This window comes from Sminthopsis crassicaudata, chromosome 3 (assembly GCF_048593235.1).
Source record: "Sminthopsis crassicaudata isolate SCR6 chromosome 3, ASM4859323v1, whole genome shotgun sequence".
Classification (NCBI taxonomy): Eukaryota; Metazoa; Chordata; class Mammalia; order Dasyuromorphia; family Dasyuridae; genus Sminthopsis; species Sminthopsis crassicaudata.
This window is the reverse complement of record NC_133619.1, coordinates 576558522-576578625: the sequence shown is the minus strand read 5'-3', so window position 1 is coordinate 576578625 and position 20104 is coordinate 576558522. Positions and strand designations below refer to the sequence as shown.

The following is a 20104-nucleotide window of genomic DNA, read 5'->3' as shown; positions in this document are numbered from 1 at the left end:
ATGATGATACAACAGAACATACTGTATTAGGAGGCATTATGATACTATAACATCAGAGTATTTTTTGTTGTTTTTTGTTTTATTTATTGCACTCTTTTAGATTTCAGATCACATACCAAATTAAAAACTGATCCCTTAGATTATTTTTTTTTTCTTTTGACCAGGTCACTGGGGTTAAGTGACTTGCTCAGGACCACATGTCAAATGTCTGAGGTTGAATTTTATCTCATATCCTTCTGACTTCAGTGCCTGTACTCTATCCACTGTGCTGCCTAGCTGCCCTTCTTTAGATTTTTAAGTAATTTTTTTTTCTTTATAGCAGTCATCTGCCTTTGTGGAGCATAATATCCAAGACACAAATGGTTCCTCTCCAGAATTACAAGACAGAACTTCAGAACATAGTGAAATCCTTGCTCCAAGTTATTTTCAGTTTACCTTGCATTACTAATGTCTCATGAATGTATTGGACATTTTAACCCATCTTCCTATTACAAGTCTTGAATTTTATTTCTATCTCTTTTTTTAAATGATTAGTTTCCAGTCATCCCTCTAGTCCCCAATTTAAATTTCTTTAGGAATTTAATCTTTAATTTCTCTACAAATTCAAGAATAGCTTTAAGACTACAGAATTCTGTTTGATTCTGAAATATTTAATAAAAATTCACATCCCATAAATTATTCACTCCTCTTTTCAGTGATTCCTCTATAACTTTCTACAATGTCATTAAATATTCCAAATGTAAAAAAAGTCCTATGGAACATTTAACACAAAAGACTTATAAAAGCACTGAAAAATTTCAAGTCTTTCTTCTCATTTTATCCTAAATTATCTATAATATAAATATTATTTTAACAAATAATATTATGCATATAATTATGCCATTTTAGCTGAAGTATGAAATCTTTTTTTGCTGGAATAAATTCAAAATACCAGAATTCAATGAAAACACATTGACAAGCTTCATTAGCATGAATTCCAATGCAAAGAAACACACTATAGGTAAGCTGTACATATTTGTAATATGATTAGGCAGTTAATACAAAGCAAAGTGCAATGAAGCCTCTTTATGCTACTTACTACCCTAGAGCCCCTGGAAGAAAATATATATCATGTTCTATTGTTCTGATAAGTAGATTTCAAGTCACCCCCTATATATACATTCATTATAAAAGATACCATTTCAGTATATAAAATCTCTAGGATTCTGTGGATTTTAGTTCAAAAGTGGTTTCCCAGGAAAGAGAGAGAAAGAGCAAGAGCAAGAGAGAGAAAGAGAATAAGAGAGGATAGAGGAGAAAAATCATAAAATCAAACATACTCCTAATTTTTTTTAATTTAAATGATTATATAAGAAATTTAAGAATGGATAGAGGGCAGAGCCAAGATGCCTGAGACAACACAAGTCTTTTCTGAACTCTTCCTACAACCCTCAGACTAACTAGCAAATCCAGCCTCTGAATTAGTTCTGGACTGAAAGAACCCATAAATATTGGGAGTGTAAGAAATTACCACCAGAAAATAATTTCAAAGATCTCCAGAAAAGGTCTTTTTTCAATTAAGCATGGAGGGAGGGAGGCCAAATGCAAATAGGCTAACAACAGATGCCGAGTGCAGGCAATGAACAGTCCTGGGACAGTGTGAGCTCCATGTACCAGGAAATCTACAGCAGTGTTGGCTACTCTGCCCTGGTTGAAAGCTAGTAGATCATCAGGAAAGTTATAAAACATCCAACACAAACACAAAAGATAGTGAACCCCTGAAATGCTAGAATTTCAAAGTTCCTGACCATGTCCATCCAGCAACAGAAATCAGTTAGCACTGATCCCGTACAGCTGCTGCCTCTTGTAGAAAAAAAAACTTGGACAATCTGCCTTTACCTAAAAGTAGATCTCAACTTCTTTTTTTTAAAAAGTGAGCAAAAAAGAAAAAGAGAACTCTGACCATAGATAGTTTTTATGATGAAAGAGAAGAACAGATTTCAAACTCTGAAGTCACCAAAAGCCTATTGGCTCCAGATTAAGCACTAAAGGGTGATATAAATTTGGTCCCCATCTCACAAGGCTCTCTTGGAAGAAATTAAAAAACATCTTAAAAGAGAGCTAAAAGAAAATGGAGAAAAAATGAGAACTTTGCAAGAGAGTTTGGAAAAGAAAACGCAGAAATTACCTGAAGAAAACTCCTTACAAAATAGATTTAGTTAAATGGAAAAAACATATAATACCTTACAAAATAGATTTGACTATTGAAAATGGAAATGGAAAAAGAAAACAACTCCCTGAAATACAGAATTTGTGAAATGGGAAAAAATCCACAATACAAAACAACTCATCTAAAGATTCAATAGACCAAATACAAAAAGAAATAAAAAGGTAAAAGAAGAAAATAATCCACTAAAAATCAGAATTGAACAAATGGAAATAATGACTTAATGAGACATCAGGAATCAGTCAAGCAAAACCAAACAAATGCAAAAATAGAAGAAAATATAAAATACCTACTTGGGAAAACAACTGACCTGGAAAATAGATCTAGGAGAGACAATCTAAGGATTATTGGACTTCCTGAAAACTATGATAAAAAGAGCCCAGACATTATTTTCAGGAAATCATCAAAGAGAACTGCTCTGATATTATAGAATCAGAAGGTAAAATAGCCATTGAAAGAATTCCCTGAACACCCCCTGAAAGAGACTCTAAAATGAAAACTCCAAGAAATATCATGGCTAAAGTTCAGAACTATCAGACCAAGGGAAAAATATTTAAAAGCAGCCAGAAAAAAAATTCAAATATTGAGGACCACAATAAGAATTACCCAGGACCTGGCTGCTTCAACCTTAAAAGATCAAAGGTTTTGTAATCTGATATTCCAAAGGCAAAGGAACTTTGAATGTAACTAAGAATAAACAACCCTGCTAAACTGAGCATTTTCTTTCAGGGAAGAAGATGGACATTCAACAAAACAGCTGAAATCCATTTATTTTTGATGAAAAGATTAGAGCTAAAAAAATTGACCTCCAAATATAGAACTCAAAAAATGTATTTCTGTTATGGGTATATATAGAGAGTGCATTTATAATTTGATTTTACTGTTATAATATAAAAAATAAACTAGAGGTGGAAAAGGGATTATACCAGAAAAGGGGAAAAGTGAAGGTAAAATGAGGGAAATTACAGTGAACAAAGAGGCAAAGAAAACCTATATAATTGAGGAAAAGAAGGGAGAAGGATGAAAATTGTGTGAATCTTGGTCTCATCACATTTGTCTCAAAGAGAGAAGATCAGACATATTTGTTTTCACAGAGAAACTTCTCTCACTTTACAGGGAAGTTGCAAGGGAAAAGGAAAATGAAAGAGTGATATTAATAGAAGGGAAAAGAGAAATATTAGGGGAAAGATATTAAGAAAAGGGGAAAGACTCTAAAGGGGGAGAGCTCTTTGAGGAAAGTGGAGCTCATAAGCAAAATATTGAGGAGGAGGGAGAGGCAGAGAAGAAAGAGAAAAGCATAATTTGGGATAAATAAGATGATGGAAATACAGAATAAGTCATTTTAACTGTGAATGGGATGAATTCTCTCACAAAACAGTGGATAGCAGAGGATAGCAGACTGGATTAAAAGCCAGAACCCTATAATAATTCTGTTTTGAATATATTGAGTTTAAGATATATCCGGGACATACAGTTCAAGGAGTTGGAAATATGATATTGATGATACTGGAAAATAAAAGAAAAATTGAAAAATAGGTAGATTTTAGGATCATAAAATAATTGGTAATCAAATCCAATGGAGCAAATATGATCACCAAATGGTAGGAATGGAGAAAAGCAGAGGGCCTAGGACAGAACCCTGAAGGCTGCCTCTGGTTTAAAGACAATCTATCTGGAAGAGAATCCAGAAAAGAAACAGAGGAGAAGTTGTCAGATTGTTGGGAGAAGAATCAGGAGAAAGTAACGACATGAAGACCTAGAGAGAAGAGAGTATCAAGGAGGAGAGAAATTTAACTTGATAATTTTATTATATATTTTAAAGCAATAGCAAGTTATGCATAATAAAGTTGCAGTTTCATGTGCTATCATTTTGGGATACTATGTTATGGAAATGTTTGTTTTATTCTATAAATCAAAGTATAAAAATTATATATATAAACTGTTTAAAAATTTTTAAGACTAAGACATATTCTTCAAGAAGTCATTTTATTTACAGGGCAAATAAATACAAATTAAATATTTTTTATAAATATTATCTCATTTGATCCCCACAACAAATCTGGGAGTTAGGTGCTAATTCCCATTTTTACAGGTGAAGAAACCAACAGAAATGATTTATCTGCTGAAGGTTAAAAGCTGAAAAATTTGTGAGGCTACATTGAAACTAGAATCCTCTAGACTCTTGGTTGAGCACTCTATGGATTGTGACATCTAACTGTCAAGGTTTGGTGTTTCTAGAAAATAGTTTTAGAAAATGTTGGAATGTATCAATGATTAGGATTTAAATAACTTTATAAAAATTTTTATAAAATTTAGTATCAGGCTATCCCCCCCAATTTATGTTTGATTTTATATCCCAAATTCCCCTTTCTCTTCAAAATAGCTTCATAGATTCAGGGAGGATATGTCCAACCTAATATTCAAAATAATAATAAAAAAATTTGTGATGCAGAGAAAAATATAATTAATACAATGTCACTGAAAATGAATTGAATATTACTATGAAACATGTTTATGATAAAATACAGGTTATAATCATTATGTGAATATACAATGTATATATGTAAAATAATAATATGTAATAATATATTATACATGTTACATAATATTATATTTATAATAAATGTGTAACATCTGATATCTCTACCTTTACAAATGAATATATGAAAAAGCATTTTTAAATACTTGCTTTGTGGAAAGAAACTATAGTGAGACAGTGGGTTGAATGCCCACCCTAGAGTTAGAAATACTGATCTACCTGAGTTCAAATTTGGGCTCAGATTTATTAGTTGTATGACCCTGGACAGGTCACTTAACTCTGTTTGCCTCAGTTCTTCATGTGTAAAATTAGGAGAAGGAAATGGCAAACTACTCCTCTCTCCTTGCCATGAAACTCTAAATGAGGTCACAGGGAATCAGATGTGATTTCAAATGATTCAGTCACAAGTGCAAAGAGTTGCAGTAAACACAGGAAATCCAAAAAGAAACAGTATCTGATTCCAGGAAGGTCAGAATTAAGTGGTCTAGTTTGTGCCATTAGTGATTAATAATCCACCATAATAGGATTAATTCATTATTCCCCAATTAGATTCTATATAAAACCAATGTTCTTCATAATGTGAATATAATATGCATGTTTTATAATAAACTGTCAATGATAATAATGGTCTTCTAAATTATCAATTATATATACATCTTAAAATATTCAGCACACAAGTTCATTTAGGGAAGATGTATTAAGGTTTATTTAATTCATTTTTCTTTTCTCCAAAAATTTCCAAGCCCACTTTTCTCCCTGGTTACTTCAATCTTATTTATAGATTCTATCAATATATTACATTTAAGTCACAAAAAGTTCTATGGCTCATTTAGTGAAATGCTACTCTGATTCTATTTCAAGTAGGTAAGCTTTTATTACCAGAACAAGAAGTAAAACTCAGTTCATCTTGCTATTAGTGTAGTCAGATAAATATGGATTTCCTTGTATTTATTTACCTGTGATCTGTGCAATCATGTGTAAAAAGAAATCTATAGATCTCCTATCCTGTTTATTTTATTGTGATGGAAAATATAGTAAAAATTTGTCCTATAAATAAAATGACTTCTTGAAGAAAATGTCTTAGTCTTAAAAAAATTTTAAACAGCTTATTTATATAAGCATGGGATAAGAAAAAGATAAGAGGGAGGGAATGAAAGCAATTATTTGTCAACACTGTTTATTTTGATATTGAGTTTAAGATGTATCCTGGACATACAGTTCAAGATGCCTGAAAGAAGTTGGAAATATGATATTGATGATATTGGAAAATAAAGAACTTTATATTTTATTGTACACAGCAACAGAAGAATTATGTGTTGTTCAATTCTGACAGAGGAGTCCCTTTTCAACAGTGAGGTGATTCAGGTCAGTTCTAATGATCTTGTGATAAAGAGAGTCATCTGCACCCAGGGGGAGGATTTTGGGGACTGAGAGTGGATCACAATATAGTATTTTCAACTTTTTGTCAGTGTTTGCTTGCATTTTATTTTCTTTTTCTTATTTTTTTTCCTTTTTTATCTGATTTTTCTTGTGCACCATGATAATTATGGAAATATGTTTAGAAGAATTGCACATATTTAACATATTGGATTATTTCCTATCTAGAGGAGGGAGTGTATTAAGGTTTATTTAATTCATTTTTCTTTTCTCCAAAAATTTCCAAGCCCACTTTTCTCCCTGGTTACTTCAATCTTATTTATAGATTCTATCAATATATTACATTTAAGTCACAAAAAGTTCTATGGCTCATTTAGTGAAATGCTACTCTGATTCTATTTCAAGTAGGTAAGCTTTTATTACCAGAACAAGAAGTAAAACTCAGTTCATCTTGCTATTAGTGTAGTCAGATAAATATGGATTTCCTTGTATTTATTTACCTGTGATCTGTGCAATCATGTGTAAAAAGAAATCTATAGATCTCCTATCCTGTTTATTTTATTGTGATGGAAAATATAGTAAAAATTTGTCCTATAAATAAAATGACTTCTTGAAGAAAATGTAACCCTAACCCTTTTCTCTTCTATCAGCATAATTATTTTCCCAAACTTTAATGCCTTTTTATATATCATCACATCAGTGTAAACTTATGCCCAATCCTCTGTCACTGTATATACCTTCTAATTGTCCTTATAAAAAATACAGTTCTCAAGAGTTGCAAGTATCATCTTTCTATTGAAAGATATAAATATTTTAATTTTACCTTTTAAATAATGCTTTGTTGTTGTTGTTGTTGTTTACTTTTCTATTTATTCTTCTCTTGAGTCTTGTATTTAAAGATCTAAATTTTCTGTTTAGTTCTTTTCGTTTCATCAGAAATGATTGAACTGAACAACCCATTTCCTTCTCCTTGGTGTTCTTGCACAAAAGTTATATCTTGTTATTTGATATTGTCTACTTATGCGTCTCTATGTTGTTTTGTGTTACCTGAAATTTTTATTCTTTTTTATGTGGAGAATTCACAACTAAAATGTTTTAATAAGTAATATATTAACATATGTACATGCATAAGTTTATATAACTATTTCTATACATACATAGATAATTGAGACAAAACTGCATTTTTCTTTTGCCTTAATTGTCCGTTTCATTTTTCATATAGATATGCCATCAAAATCCAAATAAAAACTTATTCAAACATCCAGATACAAGTCCAAATACCTCGTTGTTCATCATCTGATAGCAAAAAAAAAAAAATTAGGGATATATCTGAAATTAATGAATGTTATTTAAATGTTGGTAGTTGGGTAATTCATATATATATATATATATATATATATATTTATATTTATATTTATATATATATATCTGGGCATTGGTAACCACATTCATCTTAATTTAAAGTGGAAATAATAGCAATGGCTTACATGGAAGAGTGCATTAGTAAATGGTGGCTAAATATAATTTGTCCTGAATGATATTTAAAAATCATTGGCAAAGCTACTTTCTCACCTCTTTTCATACTACTACCTGGGAACCAATATCTATAATTGTAAGCAAATTATTTTTTTAATTTTTAATTAATTATATAATTATAATTTTTGACAGTACATATGCATAGGTAATTTTTAAAAAATATTATACCTTGTACTCACTTCTGTTCTGAATTTTCCCCTCCTTTCATCTACACCATCCCCTAGATGACAGGAAATCCCATACATGTTAAATGTGTTATAGTATATCCTAGATACAATATATGTGTGCAAAACCAAATTTCTTGTTGCACAGTAAGAATTGGATTCAGAAGGTAAAAGTAACCTGGGAAGAAAGACGATAATACAAATAGTTTACACTTAATTCCCAGTGTTCCTTCTCTGGGTGTAGCTGATTCTGCCCATCACTGAACAACTGGAATTGAATTAGATCTTCTGTATGTTGAAGATATCCACTTCAATCAGAATACATCTCCATACAGTATCATTGTTGAAGTGCATAATGATCTCCTGGTTCTGCTCATTTCACTCAGCATTAGTTCATGTAAGTCTCTCCAAGCCTCTCTACATTCATCCTGCTGGTCATTTCTTGTAAAGCAATAATATTCCATAACATTCATATACCATAATTTACCCAATGATTCTCCAATTGATGGGCATCCATTCATTTTCCAGTTTCTAGCCACTACAAAAAGGCTGCCACAAACATTTTGGCACATACAGGTCTCTTTCCCTTCTTTAGTATTTCTTTGGGATATAAGCCCAGTAGTAACACTGCTGGATCAAAGGCTATGCACAGGTTGATAACTTTTTTTTCCATACTGCTCTCCAGAATGGTTGGATTCTTCCATAACTCCCTCAACAATGCATCAATGTCCCAGTTTTCCCACAGCCCCTTGAACATTCATCATTATTTTTTTTCCTGCCATCTTAGCCAATCTGACAAGTGTGTAGTGGTATCTCAAAGTTGTCTTAATTTGCATTTCTCTGATCAATAGTGATTTGGAACACTCTTTCATATGAGTGGAAATAGTTTCAATTTCATCATCTGAAAATTATCTGCTCATATCCTTTGACCATTTATCAATTGGAGAATAGTTTTATTTCTTATAAATTAGAGCCAGTTCTCTATATGTTTTGGAAATGAGGCCTTTATCAGAACCTTTAACTGTAAAAATATTTCCCAATTTGTTACTTCCCTTCTAATCTTGTTTGCATTAGGTTTGTTTGTACAAAAGCTTTTTAATTTGATGTGATCAAAATTTTCTATTTTGTGATCAATAATGATCTCTAGTTCTCCTTTGGTCACAAATTCCTTCCTCCTCCACAAGTCTGAGAGGTAAATTATCCTATGTTCCTATAATCTATTTATGATCTCCTTCTTTATGCCTAAATCATGGACCCATTTTGATCTTATCTTGGTTTATGGTGTTAAGTGTGGGCCCATACCTAATTTCTGCCATACTACTTTCCAGTTTTCCCAATAGTTTTTGTCAAATAATGAATTCTTATCCCAAAAGTTGGTATCTTTGGTTTTGTCAGACCCTAGATTACTATAGTTGTACACTATTTTGCCCTGTGAACCTAACCTATTCCACTGACCAACTAGTTTATTTCTTAGCCAATATCAAATGGTTTTGATGACTGCTGCTTTATAATATAGTTTTAGATCAGGTACAGCTAGGCCACCTTCATTTGATTTTTTTTTCATTAATTCCCTTGAAATTCTCGACCTTTAGATCTTCCATGTGAATTTTGTTGTTATTTTTTCTAGGTCATTAAAATAGTTTCTTGGGAGTCTGATTGTATAGCCCTAATAATAACTAACATACATTAGTTTAGGGAGTATTGTCATCTTTGTTATTATATTCACTCGGCCTATCCAAAAACACCTAATGTCTTTCCAGTTATTTAAATATGACTTTATTTTTGTGGCAAGTGTTTTGTAATTTTGCTCATATAATTCCTGACTTTTCTTTGATAGATATATTCCCAAATATTTTATACTCTTGACAGTTGTCTGGAATGGAATTTCTCTTTATATCTCTTGCTGTTGGGTTTTATTGGTGATGTATGAAAATGCTGAGGATTTATGTGGATTTATTTTGCATTCTGCTACTTTGCTAAAATTGTGAATTATTTCTAATAACTTTTTATTAGAATCTCTGGGGAGTCTCTAAGTATATCATCATATTATCTGCAAAGAGTGATAGTTTGGTTTCCTCATTACCTTTTCTAATTCCTTTAATCTCTTTCTCAACTCTTATTGCCGAGGATAATATTTCTAATACGATATTGAATAGTAATGGTGATAGTGGGCAACCTTGTTTCACTCCTGATCTTACTGGGAAAAGTTCCAGTTTATCTCTATTACTATGATGCTTACTGACTATTTTAAGGAATAGTTCATTTATTTCTATACTCTCAAGTGTTTTTAGTAGCAATGGATGTTGGATTTTATCAAATGCTTTTTCTGCATCTATTGAGATGATCATATATATGGTTTTTATAAATTTGATTATTAATATGGTCAATTATACTAATAGTTTTTCTAATATTAAACCAGCCCTGCATTCCTGGTATAAATCCTACTTGATCATGGTGTATTATCCCGGAAATGATTTTCTGTAGTCTTTTTGCTAATATCTTATTTTTAATTTTAGCATCAATATTCATTAAGGAGATTGGTCTATGGCTTTCTTTCTCAGTTTTCAACCTACCTCATTTAGGTATCAGTACCATGTCTGTGTCATAAAAGGAGTTTGATAGGACTCCTTTATTCCCTATTTTTTCAAATAGTTTATATAACATTTGGGCTAATTGTTCTTTAAATGTTTGGTAGAATTCACATGTAAATCTATCTGCTCCTGGAAATTTTTTTCTTAGCGAGTTGATTAATAGCTTGTTTGATTTGATTTCTTTTTCTGAAATGGTACTATGTAAGCAATTTACTTCCTCCTCTGTTAATCTGGGAAGCCAGTATTTTTGGAGGTAGTCATCCATTTCACTTAGGTTATCAAATTTATTGGCATAAAGTTGGGCAAAGTAACTGCTTCTTATTGCTCTAATTTCCTCTTCATTTGGTGGAAAGTTCCCTCTTTTCATTTTAAAATTAACAATTTGATTTTCCTCTTTCCTTTTTCTGATCAGATTTACCAAAGGTTTATCTATTTTATTGGTTTTTTCATAAAACCAACTCTTACTTTTATTTATTACTTCAGTAGTTTTTTTTTTTTTTACTTTTAATATTATTAATATCTCCTTTTAATTTTAGAATTTCAAGTTTAGTATTTTGTTGGGGGGTTTTAATTTGGTCTTTTTTCTAGCTTTTTAATTTGCAAGCCCAATTCATTGATCTTCTCTTTCTCTATTTTATTCAAAATTTCCCCTTATTACCACTTTAGCTGCATCCCACAAATTTTGGTGTGATGTCTCATAGTTGTCATTATTTTGTGTGAAATTATTAATTGTTTCTATAATTTGATGTTTCATCCAATCATTCTTTAAGATGAGATTATTTAGTTTCCAATTACTTTTTGATCTATTTACCACTAACTTCTTGTTGAATGTAGTTTTTATTGCATCATGATCTGAGAAGAAAGCATTTACTATCTCTGCCTTCCTGCATTATTTTTGAGATCTGTATGTCCTAATATATGGTCAATTTTTGTATAGGTTCCATGTACTGCTGAGCAGAAAGTATACTCCTTTCTATCACCATTCAGTTTTCTCTAAAGATCTATCATACCTAATTTTTCTAATATTAAATTTACATCTTTAATTTCTTTCTTATTTGTTTTGTGCATTGATTTATCTAGTTCTGAGAGTGCAAGGTTGAGATCTCCCACATTATAGTTTTGCTGTCTATTTCTTCTTGCAACTCTCTTAACTTCTCCTTTAGGAAGTTAAATGCGATACCACTTAGTGCATATATGTTTAGTATTGATATGGCTTCACTGTCTATGCTATCTTTTAGCAGGATATAATTTCCTTCATTATCTCTTTTAATTAGATCAATTTCTGCTTTTGCTTGATCTAAGATGTGGATGGCCACATCTGTTTTTTTGACTTCACTTGAAGCATAATAGATTCTACTTCAGCCTTTTACCTTTACTCTGTAAATATTTCCCTGCTTTAAATGTGTTTCCTGTAAGCAACATATTGTAGGGTTCTGACTTTTGATCCAGTCTGCTATCTGTCTCTGCTTAATGGGACAGTTCATCCCATTCACATTTACAGTTAAAATTATTAATTCTGTATTTTCTGCCATCACATTATCCCCAGATGATGCTTTTTTTTTTCCCTTGCCCCCACTGAGCCCCTTCCCTTGTATTAAACTTATGGGCCCCACTTGTGTCATGAAGCCCTCCCTTTTTAGTATTTCTCCCCACTCCTTTTAAATACTTACCCCTTTCTTGTACTCTTCCCTTATTACTCTTTTCCTTTTCCCTTTTCCTCTCCCCCTTTTTAATGAGGTGAGAGAGAATTCTCTGTGAAACAAATGTCAATTATTTTCTCTTTGAGCCAATTCTGATGAGAGTACAATTCACACAATACTCCTCCCCCTCTCTAAATTCTCTCAGATATGATAAGGTTTCTTTGCCTCTTCCTGGGATGTAGTTTCCCTCTTTTTATCTCCCATTTTCCCATTTCTACTTTCCTTTTTTTTATGTCACATCAGTAAAATCAAATTATATATGTAGACTTTCTGTATATCCACAACAGAAATAAAATTCTCAAGAGTTCCTTTTACTTTTTCTGCTTCTCTTGAGTCCTGTGGTTGGAGCTCAACTTTTTTCTTTAGATCTGTTTTTTTTTTTTTTCCTTAGAAACAAATGGAACTCATCTGTTTCATTAAATGTCCATCTTCCATGGAAGAAAATGCTCAACTTAGGTGGGTAATTTACTCTTGGCTACATTTCAAGTTCTTTTGCCTTTTGGTTCAGGCCCTTCAATCCTTTAATGTGGAGGCAGCCAGATCTTGAGTGACCCTTACTGTGGCACTTCGGTTATTTGAATTGTTTTTTTCCTGGCTGCTTGCAATATTTTTTCCTTATTCTGATAGTTCTGAAGTTTGGTCACAATATTTCGTGGAGTTTATTTATTTATTTATTTATTTATTTTTAAGGATACCCCCACATTGTGCAGATTAGAGGCCACCCCCAGTTGTGTCCCCCTGCCTTGAAGATTCTTAACTGCCCCAAGGAAAAGCACGGTACAGCAGAAGATGGCTGCACAGCTGTGCTGTGATCTGTGCTGAGTCACTTCCCTTTTGGGGTAGCTATAGGCAGACTATAGTTTCTGCTTTGATTTTTCTGATGATCAGGTTTTACAAGCAGATTAGAGCAATCAGCCTATACCAGAGTCTTCTGTCTCTGTAGCTTTTCTAACGCCAGAGGCCTCCCCAACCCAATCTGCACAGTATGCTATCCTAGTTCAATTGCTGTCCACCACCGGTCCTTTTCCCCACCCCTCAGGACAGACCTTTTCTGACAAAATTCCAGATTCTCTTTGGCTGGTTAGTTGTTGTACTTCTAATATTCGTGGGTTTTACCAGTCAAGCACTATTTTTGAGGCTGAATTAAATAGTTGGTAGTAAGGGTAAGAGAGAGCTTAGAAAGTCAAGTGTGGCTTCTCGCCCCCTATTATTATCTTTTCCTTTCATCTTATCCAATCTGAGAAGTATGAGGTAGTATTTCAGAGTCATTTTAATTTGCATTTCTCTAATCAATAGTAATTTAGAGCATTTTATATAACTTATTTCTAACTCTTTAAGAAATTTATTATTATAATAATAGTTAGAAGGAATATGTATAAACAAAGGGTGTGGATATAAGATGGCATTGATGAATGATGCTCCAGAAATCAAAATAAAGGGGTGACAAAGAAAATTACACTGAAAGAAAGAGGCAGAAGGTAAAATGAAGATAAATTATCTCTCATAAAAAAGGCATGAGAGACATATTATAATAGAGGGGAAAATGGGGATGAGGTGAAAGCCAAAGCTTAATCTCATCAGAATTGGCTCCAAGATTGAATAAAATACTCAGATACAAAAATCTATCTTACTGTATAAGATAAAGCAAAAAAGGATGAGGATAATGAGTAGAAGATTTGGGGAGATAGTAATTAAAAGTAAAACATATATGAGGATAAACAGAGTGGGGGGAAAGAAAGATAAAGTTGCGGGATAAACAAGGAAAAATATAATGGAGGGAAATAATAATTAGCACAAATGTAAATAGGATAAACTCATCCATAAAACAGAAATGGATAACAGAATAGATTAAAAATCAGTACCCTGCAATATTTGTTTACAAGAAACACTTATGAAATGGAAACACACAAATAAAACATCTAATTTTTTGAAGTTTAACCATTTTTCCAGTATCATATATTCAATATGAGTCAAAAGAAGGCCTCAAATCTGGGTCTTTTTTATTTTGGGGCCCAGTTTCTGTTCAATAGTACACTTGCCATTCTGACATAACTATTAAAAACTATAGATAAAGATGAAATGAACCATAAATTGTAGTCCAACTGACTCATTTAATAGATTAAAAAAAAAAAAAAAAAAAAAAAAAAAAAAACAACTAAGACCCAGAGCAAAGATGATTTCATTTTTTGTACTTGTATCTGCAACTTCTAGAACAATGCTTAATATATGATGGAAATTTAATAAATGTTTATTAGTTGTCTAAGGTCACAGAGTAGCAAAACTGGGATTTAAACACAGGTTAACTGACTCCAAATCCAGCTCCTCTTCCAAAACAATATGCACATAGTCTAGATTATCCTTGCAACTTAATGATATATAATCCCATCTTCAATGAGGATACAGTCATACAATGACACTGGGAACAGATTTTGCCATTTAAAGCAATAGGTTTGAAAAGAAAAGTTTGTTTAGTGGGATAAGATTTTGCCTTAAAATTAAAAAAAAAACAAAAACAAAAAAACTAGGAAACCTCTTGTTTAAAGGACTCCACATGAGCCCATACCTACCAATAACTTCACTGCTCTGGGACATAGAGGCTGCTGCTAGAGCTTCATTTCCCAACCCAAGTGTAATACTTTCCACTACTTCATTTCTAGGAAATGTTAACAGACCTTTCCCATCTGTGTCTTCTATAAAACCTTAGCATGCCTTCACTATGCCTTGAGGTGTTGTGCTATCAGCAGGGACATCAATAGTTTTTCTAGTCTCATTGATGAGAAGTCCACTATTCCCCCCAAAGACCAAGACTCTCTCCAAGCCCAAGGTTCCTCCATTGCCTCCAGGTTTATCCCCCAATGCCTGAACACAGGTTTAAATCTCTGAGTTCATTACTTCTTCCACATTGACAATGCAGGTATTTTATAAATCCTCTTCTTCATTGTCTTCCTCTTCTTCTGCCTTTAATTCAAAGTCTTTGTCTAAGGGGAATTCTTGCTTCACTGATCAGAGAAGATGAGGTGAAGGAAGTGGTGGGGATGGGTTTGGGGAGCTAGCTTTACTGTTCAAGCAAGTGGGAAGAGGGGTTTAATGGAGATGACCCCAGTCAATCCAATCCCTCCCTTAATTCCATCCTCTTTTAGGCCAATGGTGAGTTCAGTGAATTGACTTAAGACATTTCTACATTATTCTATCACATACTTCATTTGGCAGCAATATCACAGAAAGCAAACTCTAGAACCCCAGTATGGCAGGAGATATAGTGGTCTGCTATGATTCTGGTACTGTGCATTAGTGAGACCTGTTGCTCTGGACCGGAGTGGGGAAATTGGTCACAAAGAAATGGGGAGCAGGCTGCCAAGATTACCTTGTGGCCATGGAACTTAAGGCCATGATGGTGATATCACAGAAGAACTCTTCTTCCTTGATGTGGTTAATGTTTCAAAGGATGGCAAACTTGTCCCCTGGGAGCTAGAACTGCAAGACTTCCACTACAGATGCCATGATATGGGTGTGCTGGGAGAGTGTCTTGGATTGATTCCAAATGGATTTTTTTTTCTGTTTTCTTAGTTATTTATTTTTAATATTCTGTTTTTATAATATTTTAAATAATTTTCTTCTTCCTGACATTTCCACACTTATTAAGAAGGCAAGCAATGTGATACTAATTATATGATACTAATTATACATGCGAAATCATGGAAAAGCATATTTATATATTAACCATGCTGCAAAAACAAAAAAGCAAAAAAAAATTAAAAGAGAAGGAAAAGATTTATGTGGATTTATTTTGTATCCTGCAACTTTGCTAAAGTCCTGAATTATTTCTAATAGCTTTTTAGCAGAGTCTTTGGGCTTTTCTAAGTATACCATCAATGTCATCTGCAAAGAGTGATAGTTTGATTTCCTCATTTCCTACTCTAATTCCTTGAATCTCTTTCTCAGCTCTTATTGCCGAGGCTAGTGTTTCTAGTACTATATTGAATAGTAATGGTGATAGTGGGCAACCTTGTTTCACTCCTGATCTTACAGGGAAAGGTTCCAGTTTATCACCATTACATATGATGTTTACTGATGGTTTTAAATATATGCTTGTTATTATTTTAAGGAATAGTCCATTTATTCCTATACTCTCAAGCGTTTTTAGTAGGAATGGATGTTGGATTTTATCAAATGCTTTTTCTGCATCTATTGAGATGATCATATGTTTTTTATTATTTTGATAATTAATATGGTCAATTATACTACTAGTTTTCCTAATATTAAACCAGCCCTGCATTCCTGGTATAAAACCTACTTGATCATAGTGTATTATCCTGGGGATGATTTTCTGAAGTCTTTTTGCTAATATCTTATTTAAGATTTTAGCATCAATATTCATTAAGGAGATTGGTCTATAGTTTTCTTTATCAGTTTTCAATCTACCTGGTTTAGGTATCAGTACCATGAGTGTCATAAAAGGAATTTGGTAGGACTCCTTCAATCCCTATTTTTTCAAATAGTTTATATAGCATTGGAGTTAGTTGTTCTTTAAATGTTTGGTAGAATTCACATGTAAATCCATCTGGTCCTGGGAATATTTTCTTAGGGAGTTGGTTAATAGCTTGTTCTATTTCTTTTTCTGAGATGGGACTATTTATTCTACTTACTTCTTCCTCTGTTAATCTGGGCAAGCTATATTTTTGAAGGTATTCTTCCATTTCATTTAAGTTATCGAATTTATTGGCATAAAGTTGAGCAAAGTAGCTCCTAACTATTGTTCTAATTTCCTTTTCATTAGTGGTGAGTTCTCCCTTTTCATTTTCAAGACTAACAATTTGCTTTTTCTCTTTCCTTTTTTTATTCAGGTTTACTAAGGGTTTGTCTATTTTGTTGGTTTTTTCATAGAACCAACTCTTAGTTTTATTAATTAATTCAATAGTTTTTTACTTTCAATTTTATTAATCTCACCTTTTATTTTTAGAATTTCAAGTTTTGTGTTTGTCTGGGGGTTTTTAATTTGTTCCTTTTCTAGCAGTTTTAGTTGTAAGCCCAATTCATTGGCCCTCCCTTTCTCTATTTTATGCAAGTAGGCCTGTAGAGATATAAAACTTCACCTTATTACTGCTTTGGCTGTGTCCCACACATTTTGGTATGATGTTTCATTATTGTCATTTTCTTGGGTGAAGTTATTAATTATGTTTATGATTTGCTGTTTTACCCAATCATTCTTTAGTATAAGATTATTTAGTTTCCAATTATTTTTTGGTCTATTTTCCCCTGGCTTTTTATTAAATGTAATTTTAATTGCATTGTGGTCTGAAAAGGATGCATTTACTATTTCTGCATTACTGCATTTGGTTTTGAGGTTTTTATGCCCTAGTATATCAATTTTTGTGTAGGTTCTATGAACTGCTGAAAAGAAAGTATATTCCTTTCTGTCTCCATTTAACTTTCGCCAAAGATCTATCATATCAAACTTTTCTAGTATTCTATTTACCTCTTTGACTTCTTTCTTATTTATTTTGTAGTTTGATTTATCTAATTCTGAGAGTGCAAGGTTGAGATCTCCCACTATTATAGTTTTGCTATCTATTTCTTCTTGCAGCTCTCTTAATTTCCCTTTTAAGAATTTAGATGCTGCACCACTTGGTGCGTATATGTTTAATATTGATACTGCTTCATTATTGATGCTACCCTTTAGCAGATATAATGCCCTTCTTTATCTCTTTTAATTAGATCAATTTTTGTTTTTGCTTGATCTGAGATGAGGATGGCTACCCCTGCTTTTTTGGCTTTTCCTGAAGCATAATAGATTCTGCTCCACAGTCTTACTTTTAGTTTGAATGTATCACCCTGTTTCAGGTGTGTTTCCCGTAAACAACATATAGTAGGATTCTGACTTTTAATCCAGTCTGCTAACCACTTCCTCTTTATGAGGCAGTTTGCCCCATTCACATTTGTGGTTAGAATAACTAATTCTATATTGCTTGCCATCCTATTAACCCCTGCGTATGCTTTTCCCCTTTCCTTCCCTCTTACCCCCCTACCCAGTATTAAACTTGTGAACACCACTTGCTTTTCACAGCCGTCCCCTTTTAGGATCCCTCCCCCACCTTAAAGTTCCTCCCCTTATTTTACCCCTTTTCCTCACAATTTCTGTATTCCCTTCCCCTTAGCTTACTCCTTCCATCTCACTTTTCAATGAAGTGGAAGAAGTTTCACCACAAATTGAATATGTCTATTGATACACACTATGTTCATCTCCCTCCTTTCTTTCTCTCAGATATAATAGGTTATCTTTGCCTCTTCATGAGATGTAGTACCACCACTTTACCCTTTTTTATGATATAATTTCCTTTCACCTCTTGTTTCTAGGAAAAATTATACCTGTGTTCTTTACATATCTTAATGGTAGAAATATAATTCTCAAGATTTCTTTTTACCTTTTTAGAAATCTCTTGAGTTCTGTATTTGAAGATCAAACATTTTATGTAGGTCTGGTTTTTTCATCAAGAATAGATGGAATTTATTTATTTCATTAAATGTCCATCTTCTTCCCTGGAAAATGATGATCATTTTTGCTGGGTAAGTTATTTTTGGCTGCATACCAAATTCCTTAGCCTTTTGGGATATCATGTTCCAGACCCTTTGTTCTTTTAATGTGGACACTGCTAGATCCTGGGTTATCCTTATTGTGGCTCCTCCATATCTGAATTGCTTTTTTCTAGTAGCTTCCAGGATTTTTTCCTTTGTTTGATGGTTCTTGAACTTGGCCAATATATTTATTGGTGTTTTGATTTTAGGGTCCCTTTCAGTGGGTGATTGATGAATTTATTCAATGTCTATTTTACCCTCTGTTTCCAAAACATGTGGGCAGTTCTCTTTGATAATTTCTTTGAAAACAGTGTCCAAGCTCTTTTTTTCCTCACATTTTTAAGGGAGTCCAATTATTCTCAAATTGTCTCTCCTGGATCTGTTTTCCAGGTCTATTATCTTTATAATAAGTATTTTACATTCTTTTCAATTGTTTCATTTCTCTGGTTTTGCTTGACTACCTCTTGGTTTCTCCTTGAGTCATTCATTTCTACTTGTTTGAGTCTAATTTTTAATGATGTATTTTCTTCACTCACTTTTTTTATATCTGTTTGTAATTGTCCATTTGTGTTTTTAAGTGACTTTTTTTCTTCTATGTAATTTTTTTCCATTTCATCCATTTTATTTTTTAGAGAGCTGTTTTCTTTTTCTAGCTCACTAATCCTGTTTTCCTTGTCTTTGTTTACCTTTTCTAATTCACTAATTTTATTTCACAATGATTTGTTTTCTTTATCCACTCTGTCTTTAAATGTGTGGAATTACTTCTCCAGGCTCTCTTGCCAAGCTTCCCTTTCTTTTTTCCCATTTCTCTTCTAGCTCTCTTGTGAGAGCCTTTTTGATTTCCTCTATGAGATTCTTTTGTATTGAGTTGCAGCTCATATCCCCCTTAGGGGATTCCTCTGGGGACAGTCTGTTTTTAGTCTCCTCAGTATTTGAAGTCTGCTCTCTCTCCATACAGAAGCTGTTAATGGTTAGAGCCCTTTTGAATTTTTTGTTCATTTTGTCAGAGCGGGAATCAAAGAAAACTAATTGACAAGAGAAACAATTGGTCTGTTTGGGGGGGGATGGTGTTAATGAGCTTCCTCTACAGACTGGGGGGGGGGAAGGGCAGCAGTGAGCCACTAACAGGACAGCAATGGCTGTGCTGCCTCTGTACTCTGAGGCTCTGAGAACATGATGAGTCATTCTGTGTGAGGATGGGGGTGGCCGGGTCCTAGAGACGCTTGCTTTCCGGGGGTTTTATTCTTCACCTCCGGTGATTGGCTAAGATGACAGGAAAAAATAATGATGGATGTTGGAGGGGATGTGGGAAAACTGGGACACTGATGCATTGTTGGTGGAGTTATGAAAGAATCCAACCATTCTGGAAAGCAATCTGGAATTATGCCCCAAAAGTTATCAAACTGTGCATACCCTTT

General features: G+C 33.1%; 1 pseudogene; it reads right to left on the bottom strand.

Moving 5' to 3' along the window:
• Nucleotides 1-675: 675 nt before the first annotated feature.
• Nucleotides 676-15614, bottom strand: LOC141562420 (zinc finger and BTB domain-containing protein 12-like; annotated as a pseudogene).
• Nucleotides 15615-20104: the final 4490 nt, after the last annotated feature.